Source organism: Pantherophis guttatus, chromosome 7 (genome assembly GCF_059756535.1).
Source record: "Pantherophis guttatus breed Tessera chromosome 7, ASM5975653v1, whole genome shotgun sequence".
NCBI classification, from domain to species: Eukaryota; Metazoa; Chordata; class Lepidosauria; order Squamata; family Colubridae; genus Pantherophis; species Pantherophis guttatus.
The window spans coordinates 15,130,448-15,155,392 of NC_142069.1; the positions used below are offsets into that span (position 1 = coordinate 15,130,448).

Consider the following 24,945-nt stretch of genomic DNA (forward strand, 5'->3'; position numbering starts at 1 on the left):
CCTAAAGACTTAGCTTTTCTTCCAGGTCTTGGATCAGAAAGATTTGTGATTTTTTGCAATAAGATTTTTTGGATTCTATTGATAGAATTTCCGTGTTAGTTTTTCATATTTTGTTTCCTATGAGAGTGTATTCTTATTTTGTTTTTAATTACATTAAAACATCCTGGCTAAGGAGTTCCACAATATAGTTTCTCAGAGCCAAAGAAGATGTAGATTTAGTTGGCCATTAAAGTGCTATAATAGAGAGATCCAAAGTGAGTTTTAAAAAGTTGAAACAGGTAGTAAGAGAAATACAGAAAAACATAGTCCTTCAACCAATGGCAATGGCCCTAAAGATGAGGAATGTCTGCCCTAGCATAACTTTGAAGGAAACCGTTCAGATGGACTTCTCATAGCTGTTTTGATACCTAAGCCAAAGACTCTGCTTTTCCACTCCATTAGTCAGTAGTGAGACAGCCTTCAGCCATAAAAAGGAGCGGTCCAGAATTTATTCTCTGCATGTGGAAGAGTTCAGCCTGTTCTTTTCTTAAGACATTATGCTTCTGTTTTTCTCCATTCCTATATAATCTATTCTGAGAAGCCAAATGAAAAGTGATGCATTTTTTTGCATGGGGGCCAAACCCATCTTCAATTTCTATTTCAATTGTTTTGCTAGTCCGTATTGGTGCCTTAAGAGAAGTGACGTAGTAATGTTTTGGTTCTCATTGTGAATTGGAGGTAGGGGTTAAATAGGAGTTAGTTTGACAGGAAGTACAATCCTAGTTTCCTACCACTCCCTGCTCCCGGCTGACACATTGCCTCTTGCATATTCACCTCTCTTCTTCTATCTGTGAAAAGTCACAATCGCTCTAGTTGTCCTTGTTAGCCCGTTGGCCAAAAGTCATCAAGGGGGTCTTCCAGCTGCTTGTAGTCTTTTTACCATGGCCAGATGTGTGCCTTTTTTTGGTAGTTGGTAACACTTCAATGAAGCCCTATGAATATCCACTAGAGTTGATCCCAAGTATAAATTTCTCTATTCACATAATTTCATACTGTATATAAAGATAAAGTGAACCTGTTTAACTTCTAATGAACCTTGGACTGCTGCAAACTATCTGGAACAAACATTTTATATAGTTACTGTGTTTATTGCCACAATTCTTTCTCATAAAATCCATAATGTGATGGCTCCATCCATTTGGAGTGGAAAAACAGTAGTGAAAGAATTATTACCGAATTTCTGGAATGCCTTCTGGTGAAGTGGAGATAATTTACAACTCTTGTCACACCAATTTTAAAAGTTACCTCGGACTTGTCATTCCTAATTTTAACTCCAAAGAATATATTTCAAAACACTAAAAATAATGTTGGCTGTTACTGTATATGGATATGCTCTCCAAATTAATAAATAGTTATTGCTGAAGTGTTTTTAGTTGGTTTGGTCAGTTCACTGCATTTTGTGGGGTAAAAATAAGGCAGATCTTTTTGGAGGTGGTTGATAGCAATTTCCTGACTGACTGGCTTAGTATTTATTTTGACATTCCTCCTGGTTGAGTATTTTTGACCTTATGGGCACTTCCTTATTGGAGAAGGCTAACAGTCTGGAGTAGAGAGGGAAAGACAATAGTGTTTCCTTTCCACCAGAAAGCTCAAAATTTATCTCCAGGATCCTCTAAAAAGGGGGTTTAGGCACAAGCTTGCATTCTGCCTTCCTCCTTTTGTTTCCCTGATTTGGCAGTTACTGAATTGGACAAACTTGGAAAATGAATAATGAGTGTTGACTCCTGGTGGTTCTGCAAGCAGAGTTATCGTATTTTTCGGAGTATAAATCGCACCTTTCCCCCCCCCAAAAGGGGGTGAAAATTTAGGTGCGTTTTATACACCGAATGTAGCCCCGCCCACCCACTGGCCCCCACCCTTTGGCCTCTGCTTTGCAGCAGTTACTTCCTTGCAAGCAAACAGCAAGAAAAAACAGCTCCTTTCAGCTTCAGCACAGCCTAATTAGTACAAGTTGATTGGATCTGCCTCCCGACTCTCAGCTGATTTGCTCTCAGCTGTTTTGCGCAGGCTCTGCTGCTTGCTGCAAAGAGGTAAATTGCTGGAAAACTCTGTTTTCAGCTATGATGGCCTCCTGCAATCCTCTGCCAGTGAAAAAGGAGCTTGGGAGGGCTGCACACAGTCCTCCCAAGCTCCGTTTTCACTGGCAGAGCGCTCGGGCCACCACAGGCACCCCTGACATGAGAGACGTTAGGCTGGTCACACACACCCAGCCCCCCAAGGTCAAACACAACCCTGATGTGGCCCTCAATGAAATCGAGTTTGACGCTCCTGGTCTAGACTATCTAGGCCAAGGGTGTCAAACTCACGTTGTCACAGCGGCATCCTGTGACGTATTGGGACTTTTCCCCCCTACGCTAAAATGGGCATGGCCATGGCCAGTGTGTGATGCATCCGGCCTGCGGGCTGGGAGTTTGACAACCCTGATCTAGGCACAGAACAATTTTGAATTCAGTTTTTGCTCAGAAAATAACATGGGAGTGGGGAGGTACTGTAGTTCAGTTCCCAATCCAAAAAGATATGAATTAATTAAAAAAAATAAAAAATGGGAATTCTCTACCTGTACTGTGCAGCTGACAAGAAATGAAGAAGAGCTCTGTGTATGAGCTTGTCTGCCTCTCACTTAGCAGATGTTTTTATATGTGGCTTCCAATCCACCAATAGGTATTTTTGTTGCCTCTAAAGACCAGAAAAACAGTCCATCTTTCATTCAGTGAATCTCATTATTGATTTTCACATAACTTGTGACTTTTATGTTGCATTAATAGTCATTAAATTTACTATTAGCAGGTTTCCTTTGTAGCTTTAATTTCCTTTTAAACACTTAGCTTAAAATTAGCTCCTGCTAGATGACAGCCCTAAAGAGGGATGTAGTGGCTCAGTGGATGCTGAGCTTATTGATCGAAAGGTTGGCAGTTCAGTGGTTCGAATCCCTAGTGCCGTGTAATGGGATGAACTTCCGTTACTTGTCCCAGCTTCTGCCAACCTAGCAATTCGAAAGCACGTAAAAAATGCAAGTATAAAAATAGGGACCACCTTTGATGGGAAGGTAACAGCGTTCCGTGTGCCTTTGGCGTTTAGTCATGCTGGCCACATAACCATGGAGACGTCTTCGGACAGCGTTGGCTCTTTGGCTTTGAAACTGAGATGTGCATCGCCCCCTAGAGTCAGGAACGACTAGCACATATGTGCGAGGGGAACCTTTACCTTTACCTTTAGATGACAGCCCTAGCTGAACTTGGCCACTCTGAAAAGGCTAAGGAAAATTAGATGTAGTTGGTTAATATTTAGAAAGAAGACCTCCAAAGGATACAGACTAGAATATAAAGTTAAAAAAACAACCCTGACAGTGGCAAAGCAATTCCATAAAGCTGCCAAGAAAACAATAGGGAAGTATCTAAGAAGACTTTGAGAGTCACGCTGAACAAGAGTGCCTTTTGGAGATTGCTTGTTTATGAGCTATCGGGCGGGGGGGGTGGGGGTGTTTGTGACCCTTCCAAAATACGTCTAAACTCTGAAAAAATGCCAGTTTGTTTTTCTCCCTCTGCTCCGTGTTTCATTTCTTAAGCATAAGAAAATTCTTGATTCATAGCATAAATATTTTCTTTGTTTCATCCAATACTGTAACTTGGTAAGCCCTATCTTTTAACCCACCTTAATTGTTCTTAATTGCCCTGTAAGAGAAAACTTCACAAGCGCCTTCAATTAAAGCTGAAGGCAAAGCAGGAACTTTCAACTGAAATTGTATGATTAAGAATCAGATCTGAGCATTAAAAAAGTATATACCTTTTATTTATTTTTTTAGCAATTTACATTTCTGGCCATGTTCACAGAATCTTTAATGACTGTCTGTCTATTGCTTATCTTCCCTCTTGCTGTTTTGTTTTATTTGTTTAATTTGATCAAACATTAGAGCTCCTTGGTGTAAGCTGCCAGAAAGCTGTTCCACGTAGTAGCACTTTATGTGATGATTCTCCATATGTTTGTCTCTTATTTTATGGAGCCTTCTGTCTGCTGATGTGTATGAGGTTGGTAGTGTTCGGAACGCAGAATCAGATTTTAACAGTATCTTGGTAATGTAGTTCTCAGATCTTTCTCTGTCAATAGGAGGCTTATCCCATCTGTACCTTTTAAAAATAGGAAATAATGTGATGTACTCACTGGAAATCAGTGTTTTAACATCACAGGTAAATATGGTCATTATTTTATGAACTATTAATATGGTAGTGTGGAAGATTTTTGTTGGTATTGAACATTATTCTTGAGTATTTTACATGGCTCTATGTAATCTTTGACATGGTTTTCCCTTAAAATAACTTCAGCAAGCTCAGCGATTGTAGATTTGCAGACAAACATCCTCAGTAGGGTTTCTCTGTGATTCTGCTATCTATCTATCTATCTATCTATCTATCTATCTATCTATCTATCTATCATCTATCTATCTATCTATCTATCTATCTATCTATCTATCTCATGAATAATTTCTGCTTAGCCATATTTGCCTCTTTGATTTGGGTTCAAAATATAGGGTATCTAAAGCCAGAAGAACTCCCCCCCCACCCCCGCCAGGACCATTATCACTTTTCTGTCCTTCCAAAGTGCTTCATACAATCATGTCAGAGACTTTAATTACTTGGATCTGCTATAGTTCCACGTTAAACAGTACAATCAGACTTTCAAATCCTGGAATTAATGTTGGATTATACTTCCAAGAAAGACTTGCAAATATTCTACTTCTAATCTGGGGGTGTAGTAAGATGTGAAGATGTTGAATTCAGACAAGGAAAACGTGATTGAAATTTTCATTTGATTATTGAGAACGTTGACAGAAAGACAGGAGTTTATTTCAATTATTGGTCAATAAAAATACCATCAATAAAACGAGCAATACAAGACTATATCCTCTAACAACAACTATTAGCAGCCATTTGCCTGAGAACAGCAGGCTCTGAACCACTTACTGTTTCTCAGTTGAACCAATTGTAGATGGTTGTTCTGAAAATGAATAACACCCCCTCAGGAAATAAGTACATGGATAATACCCATGGACTGTAATAAACCATTTGCCTCTTTTCTTGACCTACTTGGATCTTTTGGACCACCGGTACTTCAGAAATATTGTAGATTATCTCTGTATTATATTGTACTTAGAAATACACATTTTTTTTACCCTTTAATATATAAAAAGCATTTAGGAAGTTATGCTATCCTACAATTCCTGATTTAAGATTTTTGAATTATTTTAAGGCTCTGACTACTTTTTTTTATTTGCCATGTGATTGGTTGCTCTGATTTTTCCATCAGGAACTGCTCTGTGAACTTTCCATATCTGTCAGTCCTCAAAAGTTCTTTTAGCTGTTATGGTTTATAACCATCCTTTCAGCTTAATCGTTTGTAAGCTTGCTTGAATACTATATATAGTGCCTAGTCACACTTCTGCTCTAGGCTCACTGAACTGCTTAGGTTATTCATGGATATAGTTGACCAAAGAATACATACCTCATAGGATTTTTATTACAGTGTATACAATAAAAAATAATAATACATTCTGTCAGCTGAAACTGATAAATGGGCACTGTTAAATGGGCCGTTGACCTTAAAACCATCAATAGGCATGTCCCGATTAGATTTCTTAGACAGGAAGAGAATGCGTTCTTTTCACTAAAAAAATAATAATCTCATTGCAGTTTCCAGCAACTCAGAGTCAAAGAATCAGGAAACAAATTTTGTGGGAAGAATTTAAGAACTGGGACTAGAGTGGACACTTCTGGGATGACTAGACAAGAGTTTGATGTGGCAGAAAGCAATGTCCTGTGTCAGTTGTATTTGTATTGTGCCTGTGTGTTGTATTTAGGAATAGGGGAATGCTTTTGCCCATTCAAGTAGTGGATCTCAGTGAGCAGAGATCCAGAAGATTTGAAAACAAAGAAGGCCTTCAACCATGAGGTTGATCATATCTTAATGTACATGATAGATAGACCAATTTGCAGCTTTATTGATACAGCAGATCTCAGTGTAGAGAATGTCTATTTTCCCTAAGGCAGCCAAGTAACTAAATACATGTAGTCCTCAACTTACGACCACAATTGATCCCACAAAATTTCTGTTACTAAGCGAAACATTTATTAAATGAATTTTGCCCCATTTTTACGACCTTTCTTGCCACAGTTGTTAAGCGGATCCCTGCAGTTGTTAAGTTAGTAGTACAGTTGATAAGTGAATCTGGCTTCTCCATTGACTGCTTGACGTTGCAAAGCATCCGAATTTTGATCACATGACCATGGGGGATGCTGCAAAGTGTGAAAAACGGTCCTGTCACTTTTTTTCAGTGTCGTTGTAACTTTGAACGGTCACTAAATGAACTGTTGTAAGTCAAGGACTGCCTGTATTTTGGCAACCACATGACTGAGGGACATTGAGGAGATCATAAATGGTTGTAGAGTTATTTTTTCAGCAGTGTCATAACTTTGAACAGTCCCTGAATGAGGTGATTGGTAAGTGAGGATTTCTTGTGCTTCAAGAGCAGAATGATACTCGAAGTGCCAAAACTTCTTCCAATCAAGTTTTTTACTCATGTATTTATATACCCCACCCCAATTCGTATGTATGTGAATCAAGTGAATTCTATAGGAAGGCATAAACATATGGTGAAAGATTCTTCACAACTCTTCAAAAAGTGAAGTACAAAATTGTACTTTTATGGAAAATAAAGTAGTGTTATCTCCATTTTAGCTACAATTTTGTAGGGAATTAGCCTGTACTATAATCAACAGCTTGATTCAGACTTATTTTTTTTTAAAAAGAAAGAATACGGACTTGTTTTTAAATTGTAAGCTAGATTCTACTACAGACTGGTTCATTTTTTTTATTCACCCTGCTTGCCTAGGCATCCACTGATATAAGTACAGGCTACACATAATAAGTAGTTAAACTGAACTCTGAAAAGAACAGCAGTGCAGCGATTCAGAGCTAAAATCTTCCATATTATAATATCCGATGCATTTTCTGCATATCGAGGCAAGAGAATCAACTTGCAAAACCCTACAGCCAAATATTGACGTTTTAAAGTCATCTTCCTGAAGTTGACATATTGTAAAGCAGTGGTGATGTATATAGAGAGTGCATGTTATAAATCTAAAGAAAAAGTTGAAAGGGAAGGGGCTGGCATCTTGCTTCTCTTTAGAACTGTCCCCAAAGAAAATCGAACATTGATAATACGGTCACCCCAGCTCAGGCAGAGGAAGCTCTATAGATGTATAGAATTGGAAGGAACCATTTAGGCCAGGGGTGTCAAACTCGCGTCGTCGTGGCATTGTCACGTGACGTATTGCGATTTCCCCCCCCCCCTTCACTAAACCGGGTATGGGTGTGGCCAGTGTGTGATGCATCCAGCCCCGCAGGCTGTGAGTTTGACACCCCTGATTTAGGATATCCAAACTGAGGCAACCATCCACGTTAAATCATATAATAGAGCCATGATGGTGAACCTATGGCACGCGTGCCAGAGGTGGCATGCAGAGCCCTCTCTGTGGGCACGCACGCCGTCGCCAGCTGCTCTTCTGGTTTCTGGCCAGCTGGTCTTCGCGGGTGCCGGAGTGCCAGAAAACGGCCTGAAAACAGGCCAAAAAACAGACTTTTTCTGTTTTTCGGGCTGTTTTCAGGCTGGTTTTTGGGTCATTTTTGACCTGGAAAACAGGCCAGAAAACAGCCAAAAAAACAGGCATGCGCTGGTCTTTGGGTTTCCAGCGCTCCAGCGTGCGCACATGCACAGGCTTTCTGGTTTGGGCACTCGGTGCCAGAAAGGTTCTCCATCATTGCAATAGAGAGACAATGATACAATGTGTTTTGTAGACAATCTTCAATTTTAATCCTGATGATCCAATTACAAAAATCTCAGGCCACAGGGTTTACAAAAATGTCAGGCCATGTTCTTCAAAAGACAAGCCCAAGCAAGATATAGTTTGGGCTACATATTCTTGTGAATGAGAAATCCTCCATTTGAATATTTTTACAGGTTGTCCTCGACTTACAACAGTTTGTTCAGTGAGTGTACAACGGCACTGAAAAGTGACGTTATGACTGTTTTTCACACTTACAACCGTTGCAGCATCCCCATGGCCACGTGCTCAAAATTCAGATTCTTGACAACTGACTCATGTTTATGACCAGTGTCCCAGGATCATGTGATTCCCTTTTGCGACTTTCTGACAAGCAAAGCCAATGGAGAAGCCAGATTCACTTAACTTCTGTATTACTAATTTAACCACTGCTGGGATTTACTTAGCAACTGGGGCAAGAAAGATCGTAAAATGGGGCAAAATTCACTTAACTGTCTCACTTAGCAACAGAAATTTGGGGCTCAATTGTGGTCATAAGTTGAGGACTCCTACCTATAGTTAGTATGGGTTGTCCTTTGCCTGTCCTGTTGCTTTCCTTTTTTCCCCCTTGCAGAGTGGAGAAATTGGAGAAGAAGGGATTACAAGAGAGTAAGTAGGCACACAATGGGGAATACACATGAAAAGAGTACAGTGCAACCGACAGACTCAAGGGCACTATTTAGACAACCCAGCGTGTTCCCATTGTGGGGCTGCTTGTTCTCTTGTAATCTCTTCCTCTCCAATGAATGCGGATACAAATCTTAATTTCCTTTTTTGCTAATTATCCCAGTGCAGGAAGGTCAAGTATTTCAAATGGGGTGGGGGGTGGGGGGGAAGAAAAGTAAGCAGGGTCAAGGTCATGTGATTTTCCACTTAACAACTTCATTCCTTAATTATGGTAGTTGCAGGTCCTAATTGTGGGTTGCTAAACAGGAACTGGCTGCATTTATGTGCAAGTCTCTAGAAAGGTAGCTTAATAAATAATGAAATAATAAAATGTAGCAGTTTCACTTAAGCTAGCCTTTTATCTCTCAACTTTCTTCTTCGCCTATGCATCTGTAAAGACTGCAGGTGAAATGGATTCCAGCCTATTTACTCAGCTCCATACAATCCTTGATTTGATGCTGTGAGAGGCAAAAAACCATTTTGGAAGTCCATTAAAGGGCTGTTCTTGTTCCTTACTCTTACACTCTTATCCTTGCCAGGAATGAGGTTTGGCTGTTTTAAATAAAATTCCTAACTTCCCTTTTAAGTTTCTTAACCTGCAATACCCATTCCGCTTCCAACAAGCCTTCCACAAACCTTGGAATGCGGAGGCGTCCTAGCTTGGATCTGCTGGTGGTTCCAAGGACAGATGATGCATTCGTGGAGATGCCTGCAGGCAGGAACAGCCACACTTCTAAAATTGTTGCCACCTCCTGACAAAACTGATTTCCTAATAGGATTTTATTAGCTCCTGATTCTGAAGTTGTAGGATTGAATCCTGACTGGTAGGATTTCACTGCTGCACCATACCTGACTATAAGCTAGACAAAGAACTAAGTCAGGTATGGTGCAGCAGTGAAATCCTACCAGTTCGCATCGGTTTGGGTGAACCGCTAGTGATAAAAACTATCGGTCCGTATGAACCGGTTATAAAAAAATCCTACCGGTTCCTCCGAACCAGTATTTCCGACGATCAGCTGTACTGTGCGATTTAAAATAGCTAGAAAGCTGGAAATCCTGCTTTCTAGTGAATCTAAATCATGCGGCACAGCTATTCCCCCCCCTTGCTGTTATATTTACCTTCCCAAGCCTCCTTTTTCTGCACGTTTGGCGTGTTCTGTGCATGCGTGTGCAGTGTGTGTTTTGCATGCATTGTGCATGTGCGCGCAGCACACATTTGGTGCGCAGCGAGCATGTGCACACGCCATGCATTTGGTGCTCACAGCGCTTGTATGGCCAGCGAACCGGTGTCAAACCGATTCAGATTTCACCACTGGTCTGGTGTCCCTGTGAATGAAAGTTACTTCTGGCCTCAAATCGGAGTCAGGTGTCCAAGCTGGGAGGAGAACACGCTGCCCAGTTGCTATTTTTAAGTGCTTGAACAGTGCACGAATACTGGTAACTGTCCTCTGAAGCAGAAACTCTGGTCATAATCAGCTGTTACTTTTGCCGAATCTAGGTCAAGGCTTCTATAGAGTGCTGTTTGCACAAGAAATTGCAGCAAGCAATTTCCAAAGAGAAACTGCATGGCCCTTGCCAGTCCTACGAGAGTGCTTCATGGGAAAATAATTTGTTTTGTTAACCCGGCTAACAAAGCCTCAGAATCTGCCTTGGCAAGACAGGGGAGGATTGATACAGCACCAACCTAACAAAACAAGATTTGTGTTCTGGAATTCTTGGTCACTCCCACCACTGAGGAGACGTGGTAAAGTGTGGTTGACTTAAAAGAGCGGTGAATGTAAAAGCCTAGCAAATTTGTTCCTAATTGCTTTGCTTGATCTTCTGGTTTCCATGAGGGCATTGCTTTTTCTTTTAAAAAATAAATAAATAAATAAAAATTACGGGAACAGAGACGGATGGATGTTTAGATAATTGATTTGGTGTGGTGTGAATTTAATAATCCAAAACTGGAATAAACAAAGTGAGAGAGATGCTATCGCTCGGTCTTCAAGATGCACTCTGAGGATCGTGTAATTCAGGTTGCTTTATGGGTTTAACCTATGAGTGCTTTAAGGAATGAGATAAAGGCAATTAGCCCAATCATCATAATATACTTGAATTGTGCGCTGAATATGCAGCTGGAGAAAATTAGTTAATTACACCTTATTTTCTTGAGGTTTCACCTTTCTAATTTAAACAGGTGGCCTTAGGGAAGCCGATAGTTCCCAGATGAATCTTGGTCTTAATGCGATATGTTTTGTTTTGGGTTAATTTAATATTATATGTGAATCTAATCATGTAAGCCACAGTTTACAATTGCTGTCATCCTGGCAAGTTGTGATTTATTCAATAAACTATAGTTAATAAGCCGTGCCTTAATGGACTGTTCAGATCAAGTCAATATTTCTCAGTCTCATTTCTCTTGCACTAAGTCCAGTGGAAGTTGTTATAAAGAATACAGAGATGCCTTAAATGCTTTTAAAGTTGCCTAAAATGGTAATGTTATCCCTCACGATGATGGGGCTCGGGATATTTTAATGGAGTCAGGCTCTTAGCATAATAAAATGCAAGTATTTTGATTCCTGGTATGTTAGTGCACTTATCTGGTGGAGTAAGAGCTGGCAAAGAGAGAGATAATTAGAGATTGTAATGTGGCTGTTGCAGGGAATAGGATGGATTCGTGGTTGACTCCCTATCCCTTCAGGCTGAGTTTAACCAAGGAAACTTAGGTGATACAGTGAACCAGTGGTGAAATCCAATTTTTTTTACTACCGGTTCTGTGGGCGTGGCTTGGTGGGCGTGGCAGGGAAGGGATACTGCAAAATCTCTATTCCCACCCCACTCCAGGGAAAGGATACTGCAAAATCTCCATTCCCATCCCACTCTGGGGCCAGCCAGAGGTGGTATTTGCTGGTTCTCCGAACTACTCAAAATTTCCGCTACCGGTTCTCCAGAACCTGTCAGAACCTGCTGGATTTCACTCCTGCAGACTACAGTTCCTGCTTTTTAATGTCAGGTCAATTGCTCATAAAATATCCAGAACTCAATGCTGCTGGATGAAAGCATTGATTTGCCAAGTATTAAAAGAGACCTGGCAAGGGGGGAAAAAAATCAGCTCTAGCGAAAGTTGGAAAACATAAATTTGTTTGTTTTATTTAAAATATTTATATGGCTGCCCATATTTCAGACAACTCTGGGCGGCTCCCAATAAAATCACTTTAACAACTGTAAAATACACTCAAAACATAAAACATTTAGAAAAGTAAAAAACAGAAAGCTGGTGCCAGTCCAGGCAAACGTATCATTGTCTAATCTCCCAACACTTGAGGGGAAAGCCAGGCAGGAATAAAATCCATCAGGTTCTGGAGAACCAGTAGCAGAACTTTTGAGTAGTTCGGAGAACCGGTAGCGGAAATTTTGAGTCGTTCGGAGAACCAGCAAATGCTACCTCTGGTTGGCTCCAGAGTGGTGTGGGAATGGAGATTTTGCAATATCCTTCCCCCAGGAGTGGGGAGGGAATGGGGATTTTGCAGTATCCTTCCCCTAGAGTGGGGTGGGAATGGAGATTTTGCAGTATCCTTCCCCTGCCACGCCCACCAAGCCACGCCCACCAAGCCCACAGAACTGGTAGTAAAAAAAAATTGGATTTCACCACTGAAGCCAGGTCTTTAAGATTGAATGGAAAGCTAGAAGGGTGGGAGCCTGACAAGCTTCAGGGGGTAAGATGTTCCTTAGAGAGTGGTTGCCACCGAAAAGGCACACTTCCTAGCTCCAGGGGTGGGTTCTAACCGGCTTTACTACCGGTTCTCTTTGTGTGCGTGCTTCGCGCGCGATCGCCTCTTCTCTACTCGCCCCTCCTCTCCCAGCCCCTCCTTGCCTGCCCGCCCAGACTCCTTAGTGCCCCAACAGGAAGCAGTTATTAGAGATAAGCAGCCACCATGAGAAAGAGTTGGCAAAACAGCTCAGTTCAAATTGGATCTGAGCGAGAAGGAGGCTTAGCAGAAGCATGTCACTGAGGACTAAGAGCATAGGCTTTCCAAGCAGAGGGAAGACCTGCGGGAGTGCAAGGCCTGGTATGGGCGCCTGGAGGCTCAGTGGGCTGAAATGGTCAGCCAATTCCAGGCCATGATGCAGTCCCACTGGAACAAGGCCCCCCGTCTCTTCACCACCAGTGGTACTTCCCTCCAGCCTTTGCCCAAAGCCCTGCACCAGGAGGCTGAAGCGGACCCCAAGTTGGAATTTCTGCCCCACTTCAATTCACACAAAAAGTCCCCGAAGGGGGAGACTCTCCACAGCAACGCAAATGTTCATTGCACATATCTGGCTCAGGGGCCGTACTTTGAGGATCTCTGATTTAGTGCAATATGAAAAATACATATAAATTTTCTGCGGACCACTAAAATTTTCTCATGGACCATCAGTGGTCCATGGACCACCAGTTGATGACTGCTGTTCCAGACCACTTCTCATCTTATGACCTGTCTGGTTACTGACACCAGCAGACGAACGTCCCCAGTGCCAGAAGCTCATCTATGGGATACACAAGAAAGGGCCGCCTTTTTTATGGCTCTCAGGCTATTGAGCAGGCTTCTTAAAAGACTTTCTTTGGCTTCTCTTGTGTCATCAGTTAGGAAGGTATTGAAAATACTTCCCTTTCTCAAAGCTTTTAGTTGTCAGCTACCTTATTCATTGATTTTAATTGTATTACTTTAGTTCTGTTTTGTACGTTGCGTTTTTTATTATTTGTAAGTCGCACAGGAATAAAAAGAAAAATGGGGTATGAATTGAGTAATACATACAAATAAATTGTCCAGTTTGTTGCCGTAACTGGAACTTGGTTGCCTCTCTGATCTCTGTTTGCGAAATTAATACTTACTACTTTTACCTGTGTATAGGTGTGACTGCCCTCTCCTGGATGGGATTGGGTAAATTAAAGAATTGGTTGCTTGTTATCTCAGCAGATGGCATCACCTGGCAGACCATGTCTGGTTTTGAAAGATAAGCAGGTCTGGGCCTATTTAGCATTTGGAAGATTCTAGGGAATACCTGGCTAAAGACTAGGCTAGAAAGTTGAAACATATCCCAGAAAAGAAAAAAAAAAAAAAAACCTTTAAAACTGTTGCCAAGAAAACTGTGTGGTTGTGACCATACATTCACTAGGAGCCAAGCTCAGCTTGAACCTAACCTTACTTCTATTTTTTTTTTTTTTAAGCTCATACATGGCATACTGATTAAGAGCCAGGATAGAAAATAATCACTTTTGTAAAGCAAGGATAAAAGCATGGTGGAGCCATAGAGAAGACGGTAAATTCAGGCTGGGATTGATTTAAAATGGGAATAAATTAAAAAACCCACTCAGGGGGAAAATACTCTTTAATTAATTAGGCCACTCAATTCCGCAATGACTCCGGGCAATATAGAGTAAAAGCGATCGTGCCACTCAGTTTAAAAAGAAAAACGCCACCAAATGCTATCTAAAAAACAGCCATTAAAAAAACGGGATCCACAACCCACTCTAGCCTTGGGAAGCAGCCAGTTTTCAGAGCTCTTTACAAAAGAGTCCCAACGTAGAGGCCAGTTGCATGGGGGAAGGGCACGGTTTTCCAGTATTCAAATCACTAATCAAGAAAATTATGTGTGTTGTTGTCGTTTAGTGACTAAATCATGTCTGATTCTTCACGACCCCATGGACCACAGCATGCTTGGCCCCCCCCCCGTTCTCGACTGTCTCCCGAACTTTGCCCAAATTCATGTTTATTTTGTCAGTGACACTATCTAACCTTCTCCAGTGAAGCTGTGGCATCGTCCAGACATGGGTTGTTACAGTCTGCCTAGAGACTGAGTCATAGTTTTTCGGCCACGCCCCAGGGTCGATTTCCTTTAGGAAGATTGTATGCAATCAACATTTTCTTGTAAAAATGCATTGCACCTCTTTTCTGTGCAAAAAAAAAAAAAATATCATGGCAAATTGCCTATTTAAAGGCCAGATACCAAGAATGAATCTGGGCTGATAGAATGTGAGACAGGAGTGTGGATAGTGTGTGAAACGAAAAGGCTGAAATAGCCTCCCTTAATATAGCTGTTTGCACTTTGTCTCCCATTATCTTATTCAATTCAAATTGAATTGAATTGAATTGATTAGAACAGAACAGAATAACTTGATTTGGCCAAGTGTGATTAGAAACACAAGGAATTTGTCTCCGGTGCAAAAGCTCTCGGTGTACAAGCAAAGCGATAGAATAATAATAATCAGAGTTGAGAGTAAGAAGGGTAAATAAGAATGATAAAATTATAATACTACAGCCATACTATATGGATAAATACATATTGATGTTAGACAGTGCTGTGAGAATTAGGTGTTCAGCTAAGTGATGGCTTAAAGGGAAAAAACAGTCCCTATGTCTAGTTGTTTTGGCTCGCAATGCTGTAGTGTCGTCCCGAGGGGCGGAGTTGAAACAGTTAATGTCCAGGACAGGGGTTAGCAACCTGCAGCTCTGGAGCCGCATGTGTCTCTTTCATCCCTCTGCTGCGGCTCCCTGTTGCTGGTCGGCTCCACAATTGATAGGGCTTTCGGTTAGGACAGGTACAGGAAAAAGGATGCCGCGCTAGGAAGAGACTCTATGGTAGGGGAACTGGACTTCCGGTCAGCTCCAGAATTGAACGGGGGTTTCCGGTGAGGACCTTTGTGGCTCTTTGAGTGTTTAAGGTTGCTGACCCTGGTCCAGGATGTGAGAGGTCTGCAGATATCTTCTCAGCCCTCCTTTTGACCTGCGCAAATATACAGGTCTTCTATGGAAGGCAGGCAGGTTGTAATTATTCTTTCTTCGGATTGTTCTCCTAAGCTGCATCTGTGAAAGTCATGGCTCCATCTTCTCAATGCATGCTGTATTGAAAACAATGAAATCTTCCAAATAGAAATATGTTTGTATGTTAGCAAGAGCATGTTAGCAGAGGCATCTCCCTAGGATGCTGACATTGTTTTGTGAAGGAAATTTGCGGGGTGGATAGAAACATTCTCCTGGTTGTGGATCTTGGGACATGCTGAAGAGCTGCTCTATACCATAGCTCTGTCAGAAGCAACTGAATGCCTTGACCACAACAAAGCATCCATCATATGATCCTCCTCCCGTCTTTCATTGAGATCATGGGATCTACTTTGTAAGCAGCATTCAAGTCAGTAAATATATATACTCATACTTAAAATTGGTGGTCTCATTCTCCAGAGGGAGGGACTAGAACTTAGTAATAAACAGACATACATTTTGAACTGGGGTTTTTTTTTTAGTTCACTGATTGAGACCCATTTCAGCAGTGAAGTTTTTAACGGCAGCCCAAGTCTATTTCTTGGTGCACTTAGAAGAAAATATTTTTTCTGCATTTATTTTTAGCTCCCTAACTGATTTCCATGTGCTCTTATAAGGCAACATCTAGCAGCAAGAGATGTCCTAACCCTTGGTAGCTTTTTTTCCATTTTTCTTGGAGGGATCAGCACAGTCTTTGTGCGCATAGTGTGGTTATGATTACTTAGAATGTGACTCATGCAAGCAGGTCAGAATGAGCCTCCAGGCACAAAGTCCACAACAGAGTTGGCAAAGATCACCTGTTCTCTTCTGTTGTATAAAAATTGGAAGGAAACTCAACACACAGTTCAGCTTTTGATGTTCTTCCTACATAAATGGAAAGATGGCTAGGTGGCCACACCTACATGCTCAGCCTGTTTTAACTGGATATTCATTGCAGGAACTTTCCACATTTTTCCATCCATGATTGGAAAGCTGCCAGATGCCATTGTGGGTAATACATTGAAAGATGTAATAGCTATGCTTTCATATAAGAATAAACTGAATTCTGGCTTGCTCAATTGCAGTATAAACATTCAGGATTCTGATTCATACCGTTGCTCAGTCTTTGCTTTCTCCCCTTTTTCCAAATCATCCGTACTGCTTTGGTTTATGGGACCCAAATAAGCTACCTATAAACAATAGTGTGTTGGCTTAGAAATTGTTACCAAACTGTATGTTCAAAGTTCTTCACCTACTCTTCTGAAAACGGGGGCAAGAAGAAGAGAAACAAGCTGCGTCCTTACTATATGTTTTTCCTTCCTTAGCTTAGTGAACACTGCCAGTAAGTGGTTGAAGAATGAGACACCCTTTCAACCCATTTCTGAAGTGTTCTTTATTTTTTCAGCAACATTGGTTAAACCAGAGGCCTTCAAACTTGGCAGCTTTAAGACTTGTGGACTTCAACTCCCTTCAACTTCAAGCATAGCTGGCTGGAGAATTCTGGGAGTTGAAGTCCACAAGTCTTAAAGCTGCCAAGTTTGAAGACCTCTGGGTTAAACAATTCATACTTAAAGTTTTGATAGAGGAAAAACCTCTGCCTCCAGGATCTAACAACTGGTTTCCCATAATTTCCAACAGCTGAGAATTTGGAGACTGGAAAGCCAATACTTCCAGAGAGTACCAGATTAGAGAAGGTTGGCATTTAATGATGAAATATGTTCCACAAAGAACACTGAATTTAAGCCAGACCAATGTCTTGTTGAAGCAACATTGTGAAGTGTCCTAAGGATGAACACTGAATATGTTAGGTGTTGTGTAATCCTGCCATAGGAAGCATTTGTTATTTATTAACTTGATATGCAGGGCTTTTTCAGTTGTGATACCAATGTTTTGAGATTCCGTCCTGAAGTAATTTATTGCTGATTGCTTTTAATTTGCTTTTGGTGATGTTAAGATTATTTATTTATTGGTTATATTTTTCTTTAATTTTCTTCTAAGACAGTTATGAACTCCATACATAGTTGTCTCATTTTATCCTGATAGCATAGCAGTCCTCCATGAAAAAGTGACAGATCCAAAATCATACAATTAAGTTGTACAATTCAAAATCATGTTCTGGGGTTGACTTGAGCAAAATCTTCTAACCTCTCTAATGTGTTGGGTGTTTTTGTTGCTTTAAAATCACATTTCTATTTTTTTGTTATAATTAACAACTCTTGAACTTATGATAAGTTGTTCCATAGTGTAAATTTAAATAAAATGTAAAACCTAACCTTTTATCTAACTCATCTGTTTGGCTTCTCTTTTCCAATATCAAAAACCATATGGAACTGCATGGCATTTTTACATTTATTTTGTTTATCGATCAAATTTCTACACCAGCCATCTTATCTAAAGTGATATTGGGAGGTGTACAGAGCCGAGGTGGCACAGTGGTTAGAGTGCAGTACTGCAGCTACTTCAGCTGACTGCTAGTTCAGCAGATCAGCGGATCAAATCTCACCGGCTCAAGGTTGACTCAGCCTTCCATCCTTCCGAGGTAGGTAAAATGAGGACCCAGATTGTTGGGGGCAATATGCTATTTAGTATACTGTCTTTGGTGTAAGCCGCCCAGAGTCCTCGGAGAGTGGGCGGCATAGAAATATGACAAACAAACAAACATAATAAAATAATATAAAAACATGATTTAAAGCACAGTTAAAATGTATTGAAAAACAAGGTTAAACTTTGCAAGTGAGAATCAGAGTTAAAAGAGTTAGCATTAAACTTGTTGAGGTTAAGAAACAATGCTATACTGTATTGTTAGTAGGATTCATGATGATAATATTTGATAAATATTGGCTATTTTAATTAATTTTACCTGAACAATGGGTTAGTTTGCCTGTAATTTCTATCAATAGAGTATTTGTTGAATATTCTATTCAACAAATTGAATAGAGGTTGAATTGTTGAGTCCTTGGTTAACTTGTTAACTTAATTGTTTTCTTGCAGATGTTTCATTACCCAGCTAGATAACATCTTCAGTGTTAGAAGAGAGTGGGGTTTGCTCTCTGTTTATATACAGTGGGTTGCCCTGTCAGTATTGCTGGGAGTGTTTTTTTCAGAAGAAGACTGTTGTTTACTATTTGATGTACTGCATCTGGGTGTTGATTGCTGGTGAAAAGGAGTTCTGGTCTTTTTGTTTCCTTTTTACAACAGACAAATACACTAACAAATCAGAGGAATATCCGGGGATTACCACTCTCAGAATTCAAAGTAAGACTGTAATGCAGTGTCTAGAAATTATAGTACTCCCATGCATATAACCAAAAGTATGGATCTGGTATGGATTCATCATCAACACCCATATAAGCTAGGATTAACACCATGATTAATACCAGACCAACAATCAATTAGTAGACCCAATCAACAAACTGCCAAATCAGATAAACAGTAAAATACACTCTAATCAAGAAACTACCAAGAAGAAAACAATACTCCCAACATGACAGAGCAAGCAACTGTATATAAACAGGGAGAAACCCCAATCCCTGCTAGCACTGAATGTGTTATCTAGTTGGGTGATGAAACGTCTGCGAGAAAGTAACCAAGCTCAGAGAGCACCAAGGTCTCCATATAATTTTCTTCTTGCCATAGAAGGAGCCTTGGTGGCTCAGCGGACTAAAGTGCTCTTAAGTAGCACTTACCTGCCAGCTTCCTGCAATTACTGCAAGTTCAAATCTCACCAGGCTCAAGGTTGACTCAGCCTTCCATCCTTCCGAGGTAGGTAAAATGAGGACCAGGATTGTGGAGGTAATAAGCTGACTTTGTATAAAAAAGAACACCGCTTTTGGGGGGGGGGCGAAAGCCCTACTAAGCAGGTATATACAAAAGTTTGAAGGCTATTGCTTAACGCATTGTAAGCTGCCCTGAGTCTCTGGAGAAGGGCAGCATATAAATCGAACCAATAAATAAATAAATAAATAAATATTCCCTCTTGTGTTTGTTGTAGAACTCAACTAAGGTGTGTCTTTCTGTACATCCTCTTAGGCAGCGTAACATCTGGGCAGGCCTGAACCGTGGTTTACGTAGCTCAGCTTTCAAGGCATGGATGTCCTCATCATCTTGAGCCTCTTGAATTGGCTTTGTGTTTGTTTATATAAATGTTTAAAACAAATACATTACTTCTGCCAGACTGCAACATTCTGCCTGATAATTATGGATAGTTTACAGTACACTCCTCTTTTCTTTCCTTCCCCCCCTAGTGATTATAGGCAGCACATCTGCCATACTTATATTTATAATTCACAAAGCTATCATAGAGAAGTGGAAAGAATTAGGCTGCTTTTCTTGGTCTGCCTGGTGGCCTTGCCCTTTGCAACTGGAAATCTTTTGATGTCAGCACACCAAAGGATTAAAAAGGTGTTTCACCAGCTATCTGAAACAAAAAGAAGGAAGCACATTAGTGGCATATCTTGTTGTGGAGTGGATGGAAAGTGGACTTTCTTTGATCCCTGCTATTCTATTACAGATGATCTCACTAGAATGCTATGGGCCTCTGACCCAATCTCTTCGTTTTAAATCAGAAAATGTCCAGCAGGCTTCTAAGACTGTATATTGATCCTTTCACCTTTTTAACCTGGTTGACTGCATTATACAGCAGCGATTCTCAATATGCTGCCTGTGGAGTGCTAAGTATTGAGTAGATTCGTGTGGAGAAAAGTTAACATTCTGCATTTCCTTTAAGTTCGTTAAGCGATGCTGCAAAACACAGCTGTTTTTCCTAAGAAGAACAACAACACCTGGTTGGCAGTAATCTTTTAGGGACTTTTTGCTGTCTGTCCTCATATATTATATAGTCTTTTGTTGGTAGTTCCTTTTGTTCTGGAACCCGAGAGGCACATGGAGTCATGAGTCAAGGACAAGTACTTACTAGCAGTTGTACAGAGGAAAAGGGTTCTTCCTGCGTCTTTCCTCATAGATTAAACATCCATCTGTTTCCTTTCCTTTCCTTTCCTTTCTTCCTCCTTTCCAATGCATAGACCAAGGAATATGTAGAGGCTCTGAGTCAGTGCTAGGACAAAGTATGCAAGGTGTTGCAGGCTCACAGTAACATCCAGCCCAGACATGCATAAGCAGCACCTTGGAAACTGAGCAGATGTGTCTCCCTCCCATCTCACTTCCTGCCCTTGGGATTCAAGAGGGGGGGAGGGTGCCTCCTCTTGGGAGGAGGATGGAAATTATGGAAGATAGGTTGTATATGACAAGTTAGTTTTCCCACTAACAGAATTTCCAATCTTTTTCTGGAATTCTTGACAGCCTCGTTGAGGTTTGCACCATGCAAAGCTTTGAGTACTACTGTTGTGACCCAGGCCCAAGTAGGTATTATCAGACACAAACAGTTCGAAAACAAACAGACTTTATTAGAACAGCTGAGAACTCAATCTCAGCGTAGTCCAAAGTAATTCAAAACAAATTCTTCATAACACAAGTTTTCAGCCTTATCACCAACCTCGGTCTAATTAGGCAACCTGCCAAAGGCTTTTCTTGGCAAAAGTTCAGAAGCAGAAGACGCCGACAAGAAATAAATGCAGCAAGACAAGAAACAAATCTATGTTGTTTTCCGACAAAGAGTTGCTGGTCTTTTTTTTTTTTTTAAATTTGATTTATATGCCGCCCTTCTCCAGAGACTCAGGGCGGCTTACAATGCGTTAAGCAATAGCCTTCATACTTTTGTATATTTATACAAAGTCAGCTTATTGCCCCCACAATCTGGGTCCTCATTTTACCTACCTTAGAAAGGATGGAAGGCTGAGTCAACCTTGAACCTGGTGAGATTTGAACTTGCAGTAATTGCAGGCAGCTGGTGTTAATAACAGTGCTTTAGTCTGCTGCGCCACCAGGGCTCTGTAAGCTTTTAAGTATTATGGCTTTAAGCCTTATGGGAGGGGCCAATCATCTCTTGGCCCTACTCCCAAGTCATCCTTTTATGTTTTAGCTGCTCTTGCCTTCTGGCAACTCTTCTCATGCGTGCACTAGGAACAGGCTCCTCCTGTTCCTCTACCTCTCTACTGTCAGCCTTTGGAGGCTCCGGAGTCCACACATCACTCCCAGATGGCCCTGGCCCCATCTCTGCCTTCAACGCAGAGCCTTGGTCCGGGCCTTCTCCAGACTCCAGGACTGGCCCATGTTCTTCCTCAGCCTCCTCACTGTCCGACTCCACTGCCAGCTCCGCAGGCTGCTGGCGGACCACAACAACTACACCAGCAAAAAAAGGGTACAGATTTTCCATGTCCAGTCATGTCCGATTTTAGGGAGCGGTGCTCATCTCTGTGGTTAGCCAAGGGATCCAGTGTTATCCATAAAGATGATCAGATTTCTTTTGGCAGAGTTTTTTCTAGAATAGATTAGAGTTCATTTCCACAGATGTCTGAAGGGTTAGCCTTGGTTGGTGGATCATAAAAGTAAAGGATGGGCTGAATACACTGAGGGAGATTCTATTGAAGATTCAGCTTTCTGAGATGAGCGAATTCCAGGCCATTTTGTTTTAACCTCCTTTGAAATTGTTTTACATACACCTTATTATAGCATCCAGGTTAGGCAAAGTGTCTTTTCCCCCTTCTCCCAAAACAAGATGTAGCAGGGGATATAGATGTGCTAAATTTAGCTTCAAATTTGGTCTGTAGATTTCTCTTGGTACTTAATTGCTGAGTGTTCTTTGGTTTATGGTCCCTATTAATACATAAAGTGTTTTATCTTGTAGTAGAAGGGCATAAGTGTAACTTGACACACTAAAGAGGTTTGGAAGTACATGCAGATAGGGTTTCCGGGAAAACACAATCTTTAATATGGATCGGAAGATTTAGAATACTTACCCAGAGTTGTTCATTGTTGTTTTTCTTGCCCAGAATCTTTTGAAACAGGGCAAACTCATTTAAACCATAATAATTATTGGTTTCTGATTATATTTTTAAAAAAACACAGAATTCAAAGTGGGTTTTTTATCTTAGATTATAAGCAACTGCTAGAAGAGAGGAAACAGATAGCTGATGTTATTTTTTGCTCACTTGTTAGTGTGAATTTATAGTGATAACAATTTGTGCTACACAGAGCAGTTGAAAAACAAGCTTTTTGCAGCATGGCAATGCAATTGAGCAGTTTTCTTCGCAGCATTAACACAGCTGCATCTTTACACAGTTTGTTGTGGCTGCTTCAAAAGTTGTCTCTGGTTGCCTTTTTTTATATATGCATGGGCATGCACAATACTTCACTTGCCTGGGAGTCCCAATAGAAGGGATGTTTGCACCTGGGACATAGATGTGGAGATAACCAGGAAAAGCTGCTAAACCATCTTACGAAGCTTTAAAAAGGATGCGGGCGCTTTAATGCTTCAAAAAGAGGTGCCTTTTGAAAGAGCCCTTTTGAATGCTTTGCACAACTTTAGGCATTTGTTTTTTTGTATACATTAGGTTTTACTGAATAACTTTGCAGGAAAAAAATGTGTCCGTTGCCAGAGGCACTCTGATAAAGGAACATAGTGCTGTCTTTGTGTGAACGCTGAGCCAGGATTTTTAAGGCCTAGTCAACCCTATCAAGCATAGTGATTTGGTTTACAAATACTGTAATGTTAAAACCTAGAGCAAGGATGGGGAACTGTTTGGTAGCTGCAGGCCACATATTTCAGAGAAGGTCTGAGACCTGTAGTGGGTGGGATTTTTATGCAGATGGCTAGCTTAAAAAGATTTTTGTTTTTATCTTCCAGAGATTGGGGGGAGAAGTTAAGAGCTTTCTAAACTTTGTCTGAGACTATTTTAAGACCTGTATTATAGTTTTCACATGTTTCCTGACACAGAATGCTAGAAAACCACAGATTTTCAGTGCTTGTCAGAGATAGTCCTCAAGCTAGGGCAGGGGTGTCAAACTTGCGGCTGGATGCGTCATGCGCCGGCCACCCCCAGTTTAGTGAAGGGGGAAAAAGTCACGATACATCACGTTGACGATGACATGACGACACAAATTTGACACCCCTGAGCTAGGGTCATCCAGAAAGTTAAGATGGTACCTAAGCAGTTGAAGCCTCGCTCTTTTTGTATGTAAATATATGACACGTGTACCAAAGAGATCAGATTTTGCGCTGTTGCAGACATCTTGACTTTTTTGACCCCCTTCCCACATCCCAGGCTCAAGCAGCCCTCTTGTTGCAGATTTCCCACCTTTGCTGCAAAAGCCAGTTTGTGCTTCATGCTAAAGAAAAGCCAAGATTCATTATGGTATGAATAAAACATCAAGGCTTACTTCTACTTTCTTAAGGTACCTTCATTTTGTATATACCGGTATATATAATTCATCTGCCTCAATACCTTAATGCATAGAATAGAATAGAAGAATAGAATAGAATAGAATAGAATAGAATAGAATAGAATAGAAGAGAAGAGAAGAGAAGAGAAGAGAAGAGAAGAGAAGAGAAGAGAAGAGAATTCTTTATTGGCCAAGTGTGATTGGACACACAAGGAATTTGTCTTAGGTGTATATGCTCTCAGTGGACATAAGGAGAATAAAATACATTCATCAAGAATAAAAAGATACAACATTTAGTGATAGTCAAGATTATTAATAAGCTATCAAATCGTATTAGGAAACAAAAAGTATAATTGAAAGATGCAAGCAACATGATTATAATAATAAGTGAGAAGAGGTAGATACTAGTAAGGAAGAGAAGAATACTAGTAATACAGTCTTAGTAAATTATTTGACAGTGTTGTGGGAATTAGTTGTTAAGCAGAGTGATGGCATTCAGGAAAAAACTGTCCTTATGTCTAGTTGTTTTGGTGTGCAGTGCTCTATAGCGTCTTTTTGAGGGTAGAAGTTGAAACAATTTATGTCCAGGATATGAGGGGTCTCTTGATATTTTCACAGCCTTCTTTTTGACTCGTGCAGTATACAGATCCTCAATGGAAGGCAGATCCACCTTAGACAAATTAATATGTATATGTATATTGATATTTATAGAGGGAAAGGGACAATGTAAAGGTAGTGCTTGGGGAATTTATTCAACACAGCTGCACTTTTATGTCTGGACAATGGACAATAGCTAATCTGTCATGTAATTAGTCTAGGATTTGTTTCAGGAAGTGGGTGGGATATGCAGCGTGGGTAACTCATTTTCAAAGCATATTAAGTGGGTAAAATTGGATTGCTGGCTCTGTAATGTATATAATCTTTGGTTTTTCAACTGGCACATATTGTGAGTCAAAAGGGAATTTGGTCCAGAACAAATAACAACCCCATCATTTGTGGAAGTTTCTCTGCCTGGGAGGCTCAATACATCCTCTGCTATTTTAATATATTCCTTAAATATGGTATTAAAAAAACCAAATGCCTCACAATGTTAGTGACTATACGTAGGTATATATTCTAGTAGTTTTGTAGCTATAGTTTAGCATTATGTCTGAAGATATACTGACTCCAGAGATTGATCATAACCCATATAAAACCGTAATTTGAAGTTGATTTGTAAATTGTAATTGCACTGACCAAAATTAAGCAGCATATTTGAACTAACCCACACTTATGGCAACACCTTGTTTGCTTATACGTTCCTAAAGAAGGTTTTGCTGGTGGTTTAT

General features: G+C 40.6%; 1 protein-coding gene across 14 annotated transcripts in view; it reads left to right on the plus strand.

The window, feature by feature from the left end:
* Positions 1-24,945, plus strand: part of MICAL3 (microtubule associated monooxygenase, calponin and LIM domain containing 3) — a 205,664-nt gene that overhangs the window by 60,882 nt on the left and 119,837 nt on the right. The gene's annotated exons all lie outside the window — the stretch shown is intronic.